Genomic DNA, 19,767 nt, shown 5'->3' with positions numbered 1-19,767 from the left:
CCTCTAGCTTATATGCAGAAAGCAATGATGAGTTGGAAAACTCTTCGCCAATTAAAGGGCCAAAGTGTACAAAGCTATACCCAGGAATTTAGAAAAAGATCTTTAACTCTAGGCATATCTCTAGACTCACCTGAAACTTTGTTGAAGTATATAGGTGGTCTGCATAGCTATTTTAGGCACACCATTCTCATGTTTAACCCCACTAGCCTAGATGATGTATCAGTTTAGGCTACACATCTATAGGCTAGAGGCAAGAATGTGAACCCAGAGATTGGGGGATCATCAAAACCATCTGCAAGCAAGAACAAGGAAAAGAAGAAGTAGAAATGGAAAGAGAGGAAGGCAAACACTATACAGAAAGAAAAACCTTCATGCACTCACTACAAGAAGGATGGACATGATGATGAATATTGTTGATATTTGCAACCGGAGCTGAAACCGAAGAAGTTCGGTCGTAAGAAGAAGAAGATTGATGCTGCTATCCAGAAAGATTTGGGGTCAGACTCAGGTGATGAAACAACAGTCACTACCATAGGTATAAAAGGTAAAAATTTTGAAGCATCTACAAGTAATTCTTCACAATCTATTGATAATGAAGATAATAATAGGAAAAGACATGAGTTTTTTCATATTAGAGCTATTTCCAAGCACCAAAAGATTGATACTTTATTTGATAGTGGTTCACAAGTAAACTTGATTTCTGAAACAATTGTAAAGAAGTTGGGCTTACTAACAACACCTCACAAGAAGCCATATCCATTAGGTTGGATATGTGATAAAGCAAAGCTACAAGTGACTAGACAATGTAAACTTAGGTTTGTTATTGGGTCAACTTTTGTAGATGAGGTTGAGTTGGATATAGTTCACTTGGAAATATGTGGTATTGTTTTAGGAAGTCCTTACTTGTATGATAGAAAAGCCATTTTCTATAGAACTGAAAATAAGTATCTACTCACTAAAGATGGAACAGAATACATTGTAAGAGCTCATAAACTCAAAAATAACTATTCTCTCATAAACTCGGGGCAAATGAAAAGAATTTTAAATTCATGCAAGTAATTTTTACTAATGGTTGTAAGGAAAAATACCCCTAATAAAACCAATGCATTTGAAGGCTTTGATGCTAAACAAAAAGCTGATTTAGATAAAGTTGTTTCAGAATATGATATCCTATTTCAAGAACCTAAAGGTTTGCCACCCAAAATGGAAATAGTACATGATATTCATTTGCAACAATATGCTCCATTGCTTAACATTGGAATGTACAGGTTATCCGCTTTAGAGAATGCAGAGATCAAGAAGAAAGTACAGGAGCTGCTTGATAAAGGGTTCATAAGACCAAGCACATCACCATGTGGATCTCCAATTGTGTTGGTGAGGAAGAAAGATGGTTCATGGAGGATGTGCATTGATTATAGAGCACTAAATAAAATAACAATCAAGAATCGTTATCCTCTTCTTCACATATATGATCTATTAGATCAGTTGAAAGAAGCAGTTTACTTTTCCAAATTCAACTTGCGTAGTGGCCATCATCAGGTCATAGTTGCAGAACAAGATGCATGGAAGACTGTTTCAAAACAAAGCAAGGGTTGTATGAATGGTTGGTTATGCCTTTTGGCTTAACTAATGCTCCTGCCACTTTCATGAGAGTTATGAATGATGTACTTAGACCTTTTATTGATGATTTTGTAATTGTATATTTAGATGACATTCTTGTTTTAAGTAAAACATGGGAAGAACATTTGAAGCATGTAAAGCAGACTTTAGATGTTTTGAAAAGAAAAAATCTCTATGTGAAACTATCAAAATGTGAATTTAGCAAAACATCTTTAAATTTTTTGGGTCATATTGTAGGGGGTGGTGAATTGAATATAGATCCCTCTAAGGTTGAAGTCATTTTGAACTAGCCTAAACCCAAATCTGCTACAGAAGTTAGGAGTTTCCTAGGAGCAGCACAATATTGGAGAAATTTTATTGCTAACTTTTCCTTTATTGCAGCTCCCTTACATGCTTTAACAGGATTGAACAAGATGTTTCAGTGGGGAGGCAAACAGCACAAAGCCTTCGACACCTTGAAAGAAAAATTAGTACAACACCAGTACTAGCATTGCTAGATCTTCAAAGACCATTTGAGATTGAAACAGATGCCAACGACTATGCCATGGAAGTAGTATTGATGCAACGCAGTAAACCCATATGTTATCATTCTGAGACATTTATTTCTACAGTAGTTAATTATCCCACATATGATAAAGAATTGTATGCATTAGTACAGAGTCTGAAAAAGTGGAAACATTACCTAGTGGGCAAAGAAACAGTCATACATACAGATCATCAACCACTTCAATATTTTCACTCACAAACTAAATTACAGCAATCAAGAAACTATAGGTGGATGTGTTTCCTACAATAGTTTCATCTTACCATCAAATATAAGAAGGGCATACACAATAAGGTTGCAGGTATGTTATCAAGACCAATCATAAATGCATCTACTATACTTAAGAATAACTTAGTATTGCATGAAAGCTACATTCAACAATATGCTCAAGATGTAGATTTTAAAGATGTATATGCAACTTTAAGTCAGGGAAAACAAGTAGAATAATTGGATTATCATGTTAAGGACCAACTCTTATATCATTTGGGAAAGTTATGCATTCCTCAAACTGAAAGAGTTAACATAATCCAAGAAGCACATACTTCTCTAATATCAGGTCATTTTGTTGTAAGTAAAACAGTTACACAGCTGCAAAGGTTCTGTTATTAGCCAAGAATGCATGAAACAATTTCTAGATATATTAAAGGGTGTACCATGTGTGCTACAAGCAAGCCCAGTAATAGAAAATTAGGCTTGTACGCTCCACTTCCAGTTCCTTCTTATCCTTGGGAAAGTGTTTCAATGGAATTTGTTGGGGGATTGCCAAAATCTAGAAAGGTTCATGATTATTTATATTTTATTGTGGATAGGTTCATCAAAATGTGTATTTTAATACCTTGTAACAAGCAGATTACAGCTGAAAAAACAGCGAATTTGTTCTTTCAGCATGTATGGGTTCATTTTGGGTTACCCACTTCTATTGTCTCTGATCAAGATTCCTGATTTTTTGGGAAGTTTTGGTCAAATCTGTGGGAATTGATGGACACCTGATTGAAGAAAAGCACAACATTTCATCCACAAATAGATGTCCAAACAAAGGTGGTAAATAGGACAGTGATCCAATTGCTCAGGGGCTATTGCAGCAAGCATCCCAAGCTTTGGAATGAACATTTATGTTATGTGCAACATGCTTACAACCGTGTTAAACACTCTTCTACACAAATATCTCCTTTTGAGACTTCTTTTGGTTTTACACCAAAGTCTCCCTTGATTTTGTCTTTAGTAAAGACATAGCAATTGATGGACATAGTGATGTGGACAAAGAAACCAAGTTCATTGAACAAATCTGAGAAATTCACCAGGCAGTACAAGAACAACTGGAAAGAAGCCAGGCTAGGTACAAGGTAAGGCATGATAAGCATCGAATTTAGCATAGCTTCCAAGTTGGTGATCAAATCTAGTTGTACATCAGCAAAGAGAGAATGCAAGGTGAAGGTAAGAAACTGAAGCCAATAAGGTATGGATCTTTCAAGATACTTGAGAAAATTGGTGAAAACACTTTTCCCTTGATTTGCTAGCTTATATGCATATCTATTCAGTCATTAATGCAGAGAACTTGAGCCTATATGAACCTTCATTGATTGAAGATCCTGAAGAGCAAAGTCAATTTCCCTCTATTGATGATCTGTTGCTTGAATATCTCAATGAGTTGCAGGAAGACACAGTTCTGGACAGGAAGGTGAGAACTGCACGCAGAGGGGATGTTGAGTACCTTAGAATCGGACTCAAAGGTTCAAAACCAAGTAGTGCAATATGGATAGAGATTGGACAAGTGAGGAAGTTGTATCCTCACTTGATTGATGCTTAAAAACCAACTTTTGGTGGTCCAAAAGCTTTTTCAGTGGGAAGGCCTGATCCAAAATGGATCCTAAAACCCTCTAAGTCTTCATATAATCAAAAACTATCGCAAGGGATGAACCTTTAAAAGGGTGGAAAACACTATCAAGAGAGAAAAACATGAAGAAATGACAGAGTCTATCGGAGGTCAAAGGAACAATACATAGGAGCCGTCAGAGCTGGCCGATCAACGGTCCAGATCTAATCAACATATCACAATTGGCAATAGCAGGCGGAGTCTATCAGAGGCGGCTTTATGGGAAGTGCAATAGTGATCAACACGATTAAATGAGAGCCATTGATATACGCGCGTAGATCAACGGTCTAGTTTCAACCATGCTATCGCATTGCTAATATATATATATATATATATATATATATATATATATATGGACTAAACCGTGGCCCGAAGGATCAACGATATGCGATTGCGATATTGCATTATCGCATCACAACATTACAAGGGGCCGATGACAAATGCGACTACGATAGCTAGACCCAATAGGATTATGGATGAAATTTGATAATATTTCAAGTCCGATAAAAGGGTTTTTTCAATGTATTTCACATTTTCGTTAAATAAATGAAAAACAAAGGAAACGCACCTGATGCGATGAAAATAGACCCGAAAGGGATATATATGCAATTTTATCTCATTTTAGTTCTGTAATGGGCAGGATTTCGGACGGGCCTTAGGCGGTAAATGGTATTGGACGGGCTCTACCTGATCCCATCCACTGGCCGACACGTGGCTTGAGAAAATTGCCTTTTTGGGTGGGTAACCTCAGTACGCCTTAGCTGCCTAAAATGAATCTCATCCGTTGGATCAAGATCACTCAAATCAACGGTGGAATACAATAGCGATATAAAGGCAGACTCGATGGAGTTCTAGGGCAGAATTGATAATATTTCAGGTCTGATAAATGACAGTTTTGTAGAGTTTTCCCCTATTTTATTGTATTTCTCTGTGTAAATAGAGAACATCTATTCTGGGGATTTCAGAGGCATCAATGGTCCATTCTGCTACAAAACAGGTGGCCACCATACCCAAAGACGTTTAACAGTGATTGTTTAACACTCAGAGGGAATTTGAGCATACAGAGGCCAGGAGCCAGAAAGCCTAGAAGAGGAAACGAACAGACAATATTGATTGGCTTAAAAGCCATAGAATGACAGAAACAGAGGTAGGCAGTGCTAAGATAGAGAGAAGACAAAGACAAAAATCGAGAGGGAGAGTCTGTGTACTCAGTAAGACTTGAGGGATTCAAGCAAACCCCTATTACTTGTTCACATTGTGTGAGACTCAATTTGAGCTCACATTTTGTAAAACTCTTCTCTTGAAGACATAATAGAGAGGTCACCACTGAAGGCTGGACCAGGAGACGTAGCCCATGAGTTTTGGGTGAACTCCATATTAAACTTGTTGTGTTATGTGTGTTTGTCTCTTATATTTCTTTAACTGCTTCACTGTCTATATTATTCGCAATCTTATCGATCCGTTGCACTAAGTAATATAGGCAAATCCATGCACATGAGTTTGTAATACCTTAATATTAGTCTAGTATCTCATTTTCAGATCACTAATGAAAAAAATATATATATGTGATGAAAACACCTAAAAAAATGGTTATCCATAAAAACATTAATCCATTTTGTTTAGTTAGCCTATTCTATTCATCATCTAATTATCAATTGCAATGCAATTATACCGAAAGTAGTCTATTTATTATTTGCATTTCTTTTGGTCATTCCAACTCCATTCATCGTTAATATTTGTGGTAACCCAAAACCATCATGGGAATCAATGGTTGCATGCTAGCTCATCCTTCCATAGTCCATGTGTTATATGGACACCAACATGGCATTGCTAGCAGAATAAGGGAGCCAATATCAAGGTTTAGAGTTTGAATGGTTACATTAATCTAATAAAATTACTGGAAATTATTCATGGGTCTGGGAGTTTACGCTAAGAATGCTTACATTCATTTAATCAGTTTTTTCTCTTCTCAATTTAGTACTAGAACGAAATCCAGGCACTGCATTGATATTCCCCACAAAAAGCATTAATTCCTCTATCAAACAATTCCCTAGAAATATTTTAGTTTTGTATCCATGAAGGCATTAATCCCTACATTTTTCAATCTTCCTCAACTTTGTAGTATCACAGACCTTTGTTCTCCAGGGGAAATCCATGTAACACAACACAAATGATCACATAAGAATAAGGGGAAAAAAGGTACTTTAAATTATAAGAGCTAGCTCTGTCACGAGAATCGAACTGGTGACCTTAGTTTTTTAGCTGATCAGAATAGGAAAGGAAGCTCAACCTCGATTTTCATAATGGTTTTTCACATGCACATGATGACATGTACACAAACGCTCGCATAGATACTGAGAAGAAAAGAATATTTCCACAGTAGCATAACAAATGTTCCATACACTTGTTTGAGAGGCATCCCTAAACAGACTACTTAAACCATTAAAAATAAAATTCAGTCGGAGAGACCAATACTTTGTCATTTAATGTCAAGGAAAAACCTGCTGTTGAATCTCGAATTTATATAAAAGTATTTGAGGTTATTAAAGATGGATCGCTCGTGGAACCCACGACATTGGTTTTGTTTTTGATCGAGACCCCAAAGGGAGCTCGGCCTAGGTTTTCTTGAGGGGTTTCACAATCACATGATCAGAGATTTAACTCTAATTGTATGTATCCTACACATTTTTAGATACCTTAGTGCCGCAGAAATTACTTTTAGGGGTTTTAGAGTTTGCGTTTAAGACGCTTATCTTAATTTAATGATAGATTTTTCTCTCTCAAAATTACAAGATCTGAAACCCTTGAAATCAATATATCCTACATAGAGATTTCAATAGTGTTGAAATGTTGGAGTGATCAAGCTTATAGTCGGGTTTCTAACTTAATTTAATCCAAACTACCAGGATTAGCTTAATTCAGCCATGATCTCTTCTACTTGAGAATTATGAGAATCGGACCACTCCATAATAGGTTAGAAAAGAAAATTTCTAATATCATTAACATTTCTATATCGAATAGTAGCTAAAAGTAGATAAATAAAAAAGGAACTGATACAAACACAACCGAACCATGGTTGTTCTAGAAAATTCTTGGGAAAAAAACAAGGTATATATCACTACTAAGAAAAAACAAGAAGCAAGACAGAGACATGGGTTAAATAGGCAACAAATGAATCCTCGAGGTAACCCGCTTGCTATGCATGCATGATCCATTTGTGATCCTCAGCAGGCTTTGAAAGAGAACATGTAACTTCGTACGCTTTTGATGTGTTCCTCAGACACACCTGAAAGCATGAGTTTTGAATCATAGCATTGCACATGAAAGAAAAATAATGTTATAAAGCCACAACAAACCCTTTTTTCTCTTTTGGGTAGAAACGGTCACAATTAAATCCATAGCAAAGATTTTTTGCTTCTCTGGATTATAACGGCCACAATTGTTTCCCTTTCTATCTAAGTTTCCACCACTGGTATGCTCCCACTCTTCAAACGAACGGTCATTATCATATCTTTGTGAATTAATTTGAAAGAATATTCCTCCATTTGAGTGAAATGGTTGCACTGGATTGATTGGTCTAAAGATGCATACATAGTTTGTTTTATTCATTTTCTCATAAACACCATAACTGTAAGCTAAAATTGATTAGCAAATTTTTTTTTGGAAAAGAGTTTGTTAAAGTCAAATTAATGTAAGGTTTTTTTCCGCGTAGCTTAATTAAATTTTGGTAGTATTTAAGTGTAACTTTACATGAGTGTAATTTGGAAATAAAATATTTTTTTATTTTTAATATATTATGGAGGTTGGATTTTTATTAATAGCTTATATTAAAAAAATTATATCATGTGTTTGTGTTATTAATTAAATATATATAATCTTTTTCAAATAAGAATATATAAATGTATTTATTTTGATACAGAATTAATAACTTTTTTAGATATATGCAACAACTCGCAAGTTAACAGACTTCTCTAGATATATGCAATAACCCGCAAGCCACATAAATCAAGAACTCATAACTTATTCTAGGACTGAGACATCCAAAGACCACCGGTACTAGACCCGAGATCCCAGACTCCAACAGGGTGCCTATCCCTATAAATTAATTTTACGTAATGTATTATTATTACGCAGAGATGTAGCCAAGTATGGGGTAGATATGTGGGTGTTAGATATTAGATGTGTAAGAGTTAGATGTTAGATGTGTAGGCATTATATTAGATGTTAGATATGTAGGCATTATATTAGAAGTTAGATGTGTAGGAGTTAGATGTTAGATGTGTAGGCGTTATATTAGATGTTATATATGTAGGCATTATATTAGAAGTGAGATGTGTAGGGGTTAAATACGTGAATATTTCTTAAATGTCGGGCTTATAAGTATACATATATTATGTAGATATTTTAACTTGGTCAAATTACATACAAAATAAAAATTTAAAAGTAAATAGTAATAATTAAATCGTTAATCATCTGTGAGTGATAGAAAAATTCGCAAACATGTTGGCAAACCCTTCTAAATCTAGGTGACCAGAAGTTCAATCCCTCAGACATGTTTCACTAGCCAAACCAAAAAAAACAATGAATTAATTAATAGTCAAAATAATATTGAGATAAAATAGTAAATTTCTGGAGGTTGTTAGGCTCCAAGTTTTCACAATATGTAGTTTTTCCCATGGTATTATTCTTGAATAGTCGAATTACATACAAAAGAAAAAAAATTAAATAAATTTTTAAATAATTTAATAAATTTGAGATAAAATAGTATTTTTATAGATGAAGGTTTTTGGGTTCCATGTTTTCACAACCCATGGTATTCTTATCTAATGGTAAAATTACATAATAAAAATAATATTAATAAAACCTTAAAAAACAAAATAAAATGAATAATTAATAATTAAAACAAAATTGAAATAAAAATAGTAAATTCATGGATGGAGGTTTTTGGGCTCCATCTTTTGACAACCCGTGGTTTTTCTCATGGTATTCTTCTCTAATGTAGTCTATTTAAATGTATTTTTCACTAATGAAGACATTCATTGCAATAAAATATTTTAGTTAGATCAAAATAAACCCTAATTTCGACAACACCTATCATAACCCAAAGCAATTTTCATATCCGATTTGGCAAAAAAAATCACTCAATAAATACACATTACATGAATACTTTATAACTCTACAGATGCATGTTTTCTAGGTAAAAATTGGGGAAAAAACCTTTCTCATTTTGCTACATAGCCTTCAAAGATTATATTTTTCTAGGTTGTTTTACATGTTATCCATTTTATCATAAATGCTATACAATTTTACTCTTGAGTGTGAAGAGAAATGCGAGCACCAAAAAAATGAAATTGAGTGTGTGAAGTCCTACATTTTGTTTATATTTTTTTGTCCGCATTAAAATTTATTAGAGTTACTCAGTTTAGACTATGTGAACTATTGGTTTTAACCTCTGCTTGAAAATTCACTGGAATATGTCGAAGATGTTCAAAACAACTTAGTTTAGATACAATTGTTATTGAGTTTTATTTAGCAGATTGAATGATTACATTAAAACTAAAATTAAACCAAATATATTTAATATCCTTGCAAAGATAGAGGTATACATTCTTATTGGATTGTATGGTATATGGAGAAGCTTATTAGGTTTTATAGTCTAACAAGAGATCCATCTTAACTCTAAATCTATTAAGCAATACGAGGGATCAAATCTCTCGAGGTGCAAATATTTCCTCAAGTTATTGCACTCAAAAAATAGATTTGCACCATGAGAGATTAGATCCCTCTTCGTGCTTGACAGATCTAGAGTTAAGATGGATATAGGTTGGTTATGATATATAATACTAGTTAATATTAACACTTTTATATTAAAATGTTAATAATAATTATGTAATAACACACACACACACACACACATATATATATATATATATATATATATATATATATATATATATATATATATATATATATATATATATATATATATATATATATATATATATATAATTGGCTAAGGCTTTCTTAAATTGGTCGAGTTCTCGTCATTAAAGTACCTTTGCTATTTAGAGATCATGTGTTCAATTCTCTCAATGCTCTATTAAACAAACAAAAAATGACACCTAGATCTCTAAATGTAATTTATTATTATAATTGTATTAATTATTAATACCATTTGTAATTATTATTATAGTATAATATTAATACTATTATATGTTATTATTAGTATATATTATAATACTAAATGTTATTTATTATTAATAACTAATAAATTATATATTGATACTATTATATTATATTATATTATATTATATTATATTATGTGAAATAGATACTAATCGTATATATAGATATATATAACATGGTAAGAAATATTATTTGCAGTAGGGAAAGATGGAGCTTTTGTAATAGTTTGAATATGCATTAGTTTTACAAGGTAGGGATAATGGCTATGCCTACTTCAATATGAACATGTAGGATTAAATCTAAGAAATATTAATTAGAAGTTATGAAATATTATCCACGTGAAATTGCATTGTGATTATAATTTTTTTTTAGCCTTTAAAAGGACATATTTCACCATAACTACAATTTTTTAGTCCTTAAAATATATTTTACGAAACATTTCTTAAATTTCAAGTGGGAGTTCTTTATAAACCTTAATGCTATCCTCTCAAAAGCATTAACCAATTTTTACTAGATGGAATTGTTATATCTTCCAAACATGATGGAGTAAACTTAAGTTAGTGACCTATATTGATTTGGCTCACTCCTCTTGCTAAATGCTAAAAGGTTCAAATGTATTAATCCCTTTTTCTCCTAAACGTCCTTGTTATTGTTGACAGTGTTGGACCCACCAACATTTAGGGGATCTCTCTGGTAAGAAGTCCCAACTAGACCTCAGACTGTTTGGAGTGGGAGTCCTAGCAGTGGGTCGTAATGTAATGCCTTGACCGCAGTAGCGCAAAGAGATAATTATGATAACTTTGGGCTGAAGCAAGTGTGTGACCTTGCGGCAAGTCAAGTGAGATACATGGGGGTTCTAACACACGAAGGGGAAAAGGAAGTGTGCCCCTTAGAAGCCTATAATAGTACGCAACTTCAAAGGAACACACGAGCAGAATGACATCACAAGCTAAAATGTGGAATAGTCCACAAATTAAAGTGATGGGTTAATCCAACAATACGTATTCAACAAGATTCATACAATTGCATACAAATTAGTTCATAAGCGAATGTCTAAGTTAAAAAACATAAATTGCTAAAGAAACCAGAATAGTCCAACTACAATAATAACATATACATGAAAGCATGATGGCTTTCTTATTATTATTATAAGTGAAAGTTCCATCCATACATACACCATTGACGATCACTAGCCCCAATAGTGGAACATTATAGTCAAGAACACCTGCTCCTCCAAAGAAGTATACTTACTCTATGTTGTGGAGAAGCCAAGGCTCGTCACAATCCTTGCAAGCCTTTTCTAAGCCTAAGCCTAGCCAAAAGCTTGGCTCCCAAAAGCCTATTCTATGAGTTATGAGGTTTTATTTATAACAAAGGGTGGGGTGACCCTTGACATTTCCCTTTGCGACTCATTGACTACCCTGATGACTCTTAAGCTTCTTTATAAATAACTCATTACATAACATGATGACCTCTCACATTCCACTACTGACTCTTGGAATTTCATTTACAACATATTTACAAATAATATTACTTTTTCCACATGTACCCATGTAAGACAAAATAGGCTAGAGACAGCCTAACAAGAAAAAACAGTATGACTCTGAATTTTAGGGAAATACCAACTTAGAAACCTTCACTTGGTGCTTCTCAGTCACATACTCATGCCAAGACTGGTATTATGTGATGATGTCCCCAAACTTCTTGATGGTGTGTTTCTGATAGCGAACTCTTGCCTCCATACAATATGGGTATATGGTCTTGAACCTTTATCCAACTTGTCTTGAAGCATGTGCAGCATGGTGTTGACCAAGAAGGGGCCACCAACGTACTTTCGCATGTTATGTTTGATGAGATCCAATTCATCCTTGGTGGCCTCTCGCCTTAGCTTCTCCATGTACCTGTCAATCTCTAGCCGGACTTGGTTCTTGTGTTTAGCCTTGGTGAGGGAACTGATTAAAGGGATCTTGTGCGTTCTCACCATGACATCCAAACTCTTGTACAACTGTGCATATGAGGAATATATGTTGATGACGAATGGGGCGAATTTTTTATAATTATGGATCAACATTTGTACTTTTTATTTCTCTAGTTCTTCTTGAGGCTTCAACATCTTTAGCAAGTGAAGTGGGGCCCTTTGTACCCCATTCTCCACTCTTGCACATGGGTGATGGCAGTATGTATGTTCCTGATAATTTGTAAAATATCTTTTCTCTGTTGTTGTAAGCCATGCACATGGACAACTGCTTAATGAACGGTGATGAATCCATCGTAGAGCTTTTGCATGGTAGTCTCAAGTTTTAATACTTCATCAAGTATCGCTTTCCTTATCTCCACCATTGCAAAAAATGCACTCTGCTCTCTGAGTTGTTCTACCTCTTGCATACCTTCCTGCAAGTTCTTTTCCATTCGTTCATTCTCATCCAGCAGTAGCTTAACATTGGAGTTTGTGGCTCCTGTATAGGCAAATGTGGCATCGACAATGGGAACTCAATGCTTTATGACATCTGATAATATTTCCCTTTCCTTCATGAATGCAGGTGACGTGTGATCATCCGAAAAGTCTTTCCTCTGCACCTTATAGTCTTCTTCTGCAACTCATCAAATGAAATATTGTACACATTGATAAATGGATCATCATTAAGGATAACAACCTCTCCTTAATCGCTCGGGACTCATTCTAACACTGGAGGTGGTGGAGACTGAGAGGTGACCTTGGGTGCTCTGAGCATAAGGTCAGTGTCTTCATTTTTTGGCTCGTCCCCCAACTCCATGTCTGTCACTTCAATCAATTGCTCAATCTGTTGAGCAAGCTCCTAATCTTTCATTTATTCACCCCCTTCTTCAATTGTTGGTTGTTCTAACTCTTCAACCTGTATAGGAATTTTTTTCTCTATCATCACACCTTACATTGCTTCTTCCTCCTGTTTTTCTTCTCTTCCCTTTCTCTCTTTCTTAGCTCTTTCTCTTCCTTCACCTTCTTCTCTGTTTCCTCCAACTTACATTTTGCTTCCTCTAGCCTTTACTTTTCTTTCTTCCTTCACTCTACCCTCCTTATCCACTATTTCCTCTTTACCTCCACTGCTAAAGTTTCTTTCTTAGTGATTAGATCTTCTCTCATCTTGTAGCTTTTCTCTGCCTCTGGGTTCTCGACAATCTTCCTCTTGCCCTTGTCCTATGTCGGATTGCTTCTTATTTTTGTTGTTGTTGTTTCTTCCTACATTGTTGTAAGCTACAGAGTAGGCTTCCAACCTGTGGCTATTCTAACCAGCTCATGGAGCTTGGAGTCATTGTAGTAGTATCTCAAAGGGTCCTCCTTGTGCCAGTGAAACGTCTCATGGATCCATGGATAGTACACCTTTACATAGTGGTTCCTGCAAATTTCATGGGGATCATATTGATTAAAGTCTTTGGTTCAAAACTTTAACTTCAATATATCCTTAGCTTCACCATCCGCATATTTCAAGCTCTTAATCTCATATAACTCGATCTACAAAGGAAGAGAAGGCCATGGTGGCTTCTTCTTCCTATGCAGTCTTGTTGATAACCCTGTGGAGGGGTGATGATACCTCTTGCATGACCAAATTGTCTATGGCATACCTTGGTATAACATGCAGAGGCTTCTCTCTGCCAAACACTCTAATGAAGGTGCCACAAGGTGAGGCATACCAATCTGCAATGTTAAGTATCACCTCCATCGCTTCTTAGGACATGCAAGGGACATCCTACTCAAAGATCATCTTGTACAATGTGACGATGAAATGGTCAGTCAACCTTTCCATTACTCCTTGGAAGCTATAGTCAGAAATCCACTTGCAATAAATGTTGATGGCAGTCACTTTCGATGTCCATCACCAGCTCATGCCAGGAAATTGTTGTTGGGCACAGATTGCATCCAGTAAGTATGCATACATGTAGAATCTTGCTTGCTCATCCTCGGGTAGATTCTGAGAGTTAGTCACATGGAATTTCAACTGATAAGCCAACAAGTCTTACCAGTTGAATGGCCTTCCATCATTCACCAACTCGTCCAACACAATTACCCAACCTTCAGGAAAGGTCTCAGTGCTTTCTTAACTATATATTTAGAATGCAAAGATGATCAAGAATTGGTAGGCCTTCCTTAGTGACTTGGTCTTATAAACATGATTGGGTGCTTTCCTGAACTTTGATGGCTCTTTCACCTACCGCTTGACTATATCTCTCGTGTTCACTTGGTTGTGGGTGGCATAGAAAATTTTGACAATGTGCCTCGTTGGCTGAGGTAAATGATACATCTGATGATAGTTCCCCAACCTAAAGGTGGAAATCTCTATCACACTAGAACTGCTCAATGACATAATCTTTGGATGTATGTGTGAATCAATCCAGCTAAGAATGTCTGCACATGGGAAGGTGGGGTACCTACATGCAACCTTGTATACGTGTGACCACTGGATACTAATATAAACATGTTAGTCCTCTAAGTCTTCCTTGAAGTCCTCTACAAAAGTATCCTTGATTTGCTTCCATGTCAACTTGATTCCCCTCTCAATGAACAATTGAGTGTGTGTAGAGACTGGAAAGTTAACTAACACCTCCTCAACTACTTCCCTAGTACTACTCGTGACAGTTTCGTTTGATGCAGCTCTCTTGGAGGCCATGTACCTATCTATACCTTAGGAATACTACAAGGAACTTCCCTTATCTACTCTATACCTTAGGAATACTATAAGGAACTTCCCTTCTCTACTCTATATTACCTTAGGAACCCTCTCCTTTATAGGTTCTCCTCACTATTTGCAAGAAAGTTAAAGTCTACAACACCAATATAAGAAGGGATACAATTGGACACTTGTGCAGTATTATATCCTTCCATATCCATAACCAATATGGTCTCACACATTAGATCTACTGGCATTCAATTTCATGTGTTATATAAATAACATGATTATGTTACCCATTCACTCATTGTCATGTGACTCAATCATGAGATACTAATTCATGGTTGAATCAAAAGGATTACAACAATTGTTCCATATGATAATATTCTTCCTTCATTATATCCCACCTAGGTATCATTATAATACATGCATTCCATCATAAAAAAACTAAATGAATATATAAAGTATGCCTAAAGGAATCCTTACTCCAATCATTTCATGTCATATATGTTGGCATGATTAATTTTCATACTTGGATAGTTTCCTTCAACATTCTTGATGTTACTTGATCAGTTGATGTCTTGTCAAAACTCACCAGATCCCTTAATCAACCTATTGACAAGAATCATATAATCCTTATCCTTTTCACAAGGTTTTATATCATAGGCCACTTCATCATCAACATTTTCAAGTATTTTTTATATCTTTTTTGGAATAAATTATGTGTCAATATTTTAAATTCCCAATATTTGAGTGGACACTCCACCCATCACCAACGAAAAAAAAGAAATAAAATATGAAGTGAGTTTCGTAATGAAAAGGGAATATAAAGGTAACGGAAAGGAGTTAACCATGAAAGAAGAAAATGGGTTCCAAGTAACGGAAAAAAATCTTTAAATCATATAAAGAATAAAGTAGACATTGTGAGAAATTTGAGTGATAAAAGATAAATTATTTTCTTTATATATTTGATTATTTAAGGATTTTTTTTCCCTTTCACTTTGTGGTGTCATGAAAAAATCTTAGCCTTTTATAATCTAGTATGTTTATTTTATATTTTCTTTCAAAACACTTATTGTTTTTTAAGAAAGGAAAATGAGATTTGCTTAGTTAACTAAAGAGAAAAATGCTCTATGCACTAGGATCATGTGTGTTCATCACAGGAGTCCTATTATCATGATACTGACATTCATCTAATACAATTATACTTTGATTCCAAAACAAAAAAAGCATCGCATGTTATTAGATGAGAACGATAGATTGTTTAGTGCATTACCATTCTTGAAGTGAAAGAATCCTTGATGATGATCATTTTGTGACGTATTTTTCGAAGTAATGAACATGCAGAGACTATTGTTTATATTTTTGTTGTATTTTTTAACTCACCAACTGTAGTATTTTAATGAATTTGTGTTATTACCTTCTTTCTTTTTTCATCATGTAAGAAATTAAGTTTCAATACATATCTATCCTCCATTCATTTTCATTTTTCATTTTGTACAATTTCAAATAATTGTTTACCAATTCATGATCATTAGAGTTGTCAACTGTAGAGTAGAATAAAGTGCAACAACTACTACAATAGTTATGATCCAAAAAGTAGGTTAAAAACCTACATATGACGAGGAAGACCAATATTTTAAATTTGCTAGTTTACTTGAACTCGAGGAAATGTATAAGTATCTATCTTTTAGAAAAGCGATGTACGAGAAAATAAAAGAATTTGATATAAATATTCATGATTTTGATATAGCTATTCATAGATCTTATTTTCATGTGAAGCCTAGAGAATATGAATTAAATTAAATATGATTGAGTTATCTAGATGCATCAAGAACAAGTTGGAGCTAAATAATTTCTTTAGTTCAACATCACACGCCTTTGGGGGTGCCTTTCCATCTAGTTTCCACTTGGGATGTGATAAGACCTTTGTCGTAAAACATGATAAAAACATGCAAAAATATTTGCAATAGTGTATAATAAGAACCTAGAGCAACATTACTCGTGATTTTTCTTTTCCAAAACATGGAAAATTAGGATATTATAATTTAACTAAATAATTTTCTTATATATATATATATATATATACATTATCAAGGAATCACCAATATTTTACAATGTTTTCTATCTTTTTAGAAGATTAGCCAAGAAGTTGCAATACCATATAACCTAGTGAAAAATTCCCCAGGATTTAACAGAATGTTATAATTTAGTGAAAGATTCGCCAAAAAATTATTTGTATACCATATCAATGAAAAAATAGCCTATACATTTTTCTATATACCATGGGGATTCACCCATTTATTATACATATAAATTTTGGGGGTTTCTTAAAAGTTTCCCTGCCATAGACCCCTCGGGTTTGGTCATTTGTCAAACAAAACCTTTCAATTTCTTCATGTACCTCTATAAGAAGAACATCCAACGAAAAGAAATCACCCCAACTAATTCAACCTCATTTACTAGGTGAATTAAAATATGAACCTACAAGTCCATGAAACTCGTTGGCAATTTGTTCTCAAACATACAAACGACCTCAGCTATCCCTTAACGTCGGCATGGAAACTAGATCCCTCTCCTCTAGTTTCTTGTCTTGGCCCATGTTTCCTTTTAGTTTGTGAAGAAATAATATCTCTCCTAATAGCAAATGTGTCACTTTATTTCGATGATATGTTCCTCCATAAAGATGATGAAACATTTTGAAATATATGCATGGGATCTAGTAAGTGGGAAATATTAAGTTGCACCCAATATGTGAGATCATAAAAGACAAATTTCCTTTTCATCCCAATTGGAAATTTCTCAACATAGGTGTCTAATAGTTTTGGATCATCGAACATAGGCTCTCCATTTGAATCAAACATTTCTACAAACTTATTCTCCTTCTCTCTCATATTCTCTAAGCTATTCAGTTAGCATCATTATTGTAGTTCTTTGGGTTCTCTCTGACTTACCATTGAAAGAAGATGTTTCTCTTATCTAAGGGTTTTTCTTCAAGGAGGATGTTTCTCTTATGTTAGGGTGTTCTTCTAGGAGGAATACTCTCTTAATCTCTCCCTCTCGCTCTTCCTCTCCTTCTCTCTCATCCTCTCTCCCTCTATCTCCCTCTCTCTCTCTCTCCCTCTCTCTCTCCCTCTCACCCTATCTCTCTCTCTCTCCCCCTCTCTCTAGCCTCTCTCTCTCTCTCCCCATCACCTTCTCTCTTCGTGGTCTATGTCTCTCTCTCCCTCACCTTCTCTCTCTCTCCCTCACATTCTCTCTCTCTCACACACACACACACACCTTTTCTGTTTATTCCCCCACCCCATCTCTCTCCCTCTCTTTCTCACTCCCCCCTCCCTCTCTCTCTCTCCCCATATTTATACTTTGAAAGCTCTATAAAATAATACGGTCAAATAAAACCTTTCAATTTCTTCATGTACCTCTATAAGAAGAACATCCAACAAAAATAAATCACCCCAACTAATTCAACCTCATTTACTAGGTGAATTAAAATATGAACCTGCAAGTCCATGAAACTCGTTGGCAATTCGTTCTCAAACATACAAACAATCTCAGTTATCTCTTAACGCCGGCATGGAAATTAGATCCCTCTCCTCTAGTTTCTTATCTTGGCCCATGTTTCTTTTTAGTTTGTGAAGAAATAATATCTCTCCTAATAGCAAATGTGTCACTTTATTTCAATGATATGTTCCTCAATAAAGAAGATGAAACATTTTGAAATATATGCATGGGATCTAGTAGGTGGGAAATATTAAGTTGCAACCAATATGTGAGATCATAAAAGGCAAATTTCCTTTTCATCCCAACGGGAAATTTCTCAACGTAGGTGTCTAATAGTTTTGGATCATCGAACATAGGCTCTCCATTTGAATCAAACATTTCTACAAACTTCTTCTCCTTCTCTCTCATATTCTCTAAGCTATTCAGTTGACGTCATTATTGCAATTCTTTGGGTTCTCTCTGACTTGCCATTGAAAGTGAATGTTTCTCTTATCTAAGGGTTTTGTTCAAGGAGGATGTTTCTCTTATGTTAGGGTGTTTTTTTAGGAGGAATACTCTCTTAATCTCTCCCTCTCCCTCTCCCTCTCCCTCTCCTTCTCTCTCATCCTCTCTCGCTCTCTTTCCCTCTCTCTCTATCCCTCTCTCTCTCTCCCCCCCTCTCTCTCTCCCTCTCACCCACTCTCTCTCTCTGTCTCTCTCTCTCTCCCCATCGCCTTCTCTCTTCGTGGTCTATGTCTCTCTCTCCCTCACCTTCTCTCTCTCTCCCTCACATTCTCTCACACACACACACACACACCTTGTTTGTTTATTCCCCCACCCTATCTCTCTCCCTCTCTTTCTCGCTCCCCCTCCCTCTCTCTCTCCCCATATTTATCTCTCTCTCTCTCTCACTCTATATATATCTATATATATATCTATATATATATATATATATATATCTATATATATATATATATATATATATATATATATACACATATACATATATATACATATATCACACCTTGTCTCTTATCCCCCACCCTATCTTTCTCCGTCTCTTTCTCTCTCTTCGACACCCCCGCTCTCTCCCTCTCTCTCTTCTTGTCCCTCCTTCACCTCTCTCTCTCTCTCTCTCTCTCTCTCTCTCTCTCTTGCCCTCTGTGCCCTCCATATCTCTCCCCATCCCTCCATCTCTCCCTCCCTCTCTCCCTCACCCTCTGTCTTCCTCTCTCCCTCACCCTCTTCTCCTCGCCAGGCTCTCTATTTCTCCCCCCATCCTATATATCTCTCCCTTTCTCTCTCTCCCGCATATGCCCTTTCTCCCCCTTCCTCTCTCTCTCTCTCTCTCTCTCTCTCCCCCCTCCTCCCCCCTATCATCCTCTGGTCCTCTCTCTCTGTCACTCTCTCCCTTAACT

Source organism: Pinus tabuliformis, chromosome 7 (genome assembly GCF_031772625.1).
Source record: "Pinus tabuliformis cultivar Carrire ecotype Pingquan chromosome 7, CPIR1, whole genome shotgun sequence".
NCBI lineage: Eukaryota > Viridiplantae > Streptophyta > Pinopsida > Pinales > Pinaceae > Pinus > Pinus tabuliformis.
This window is presented reverse-complemented; position numbering follows the sequence as displayed.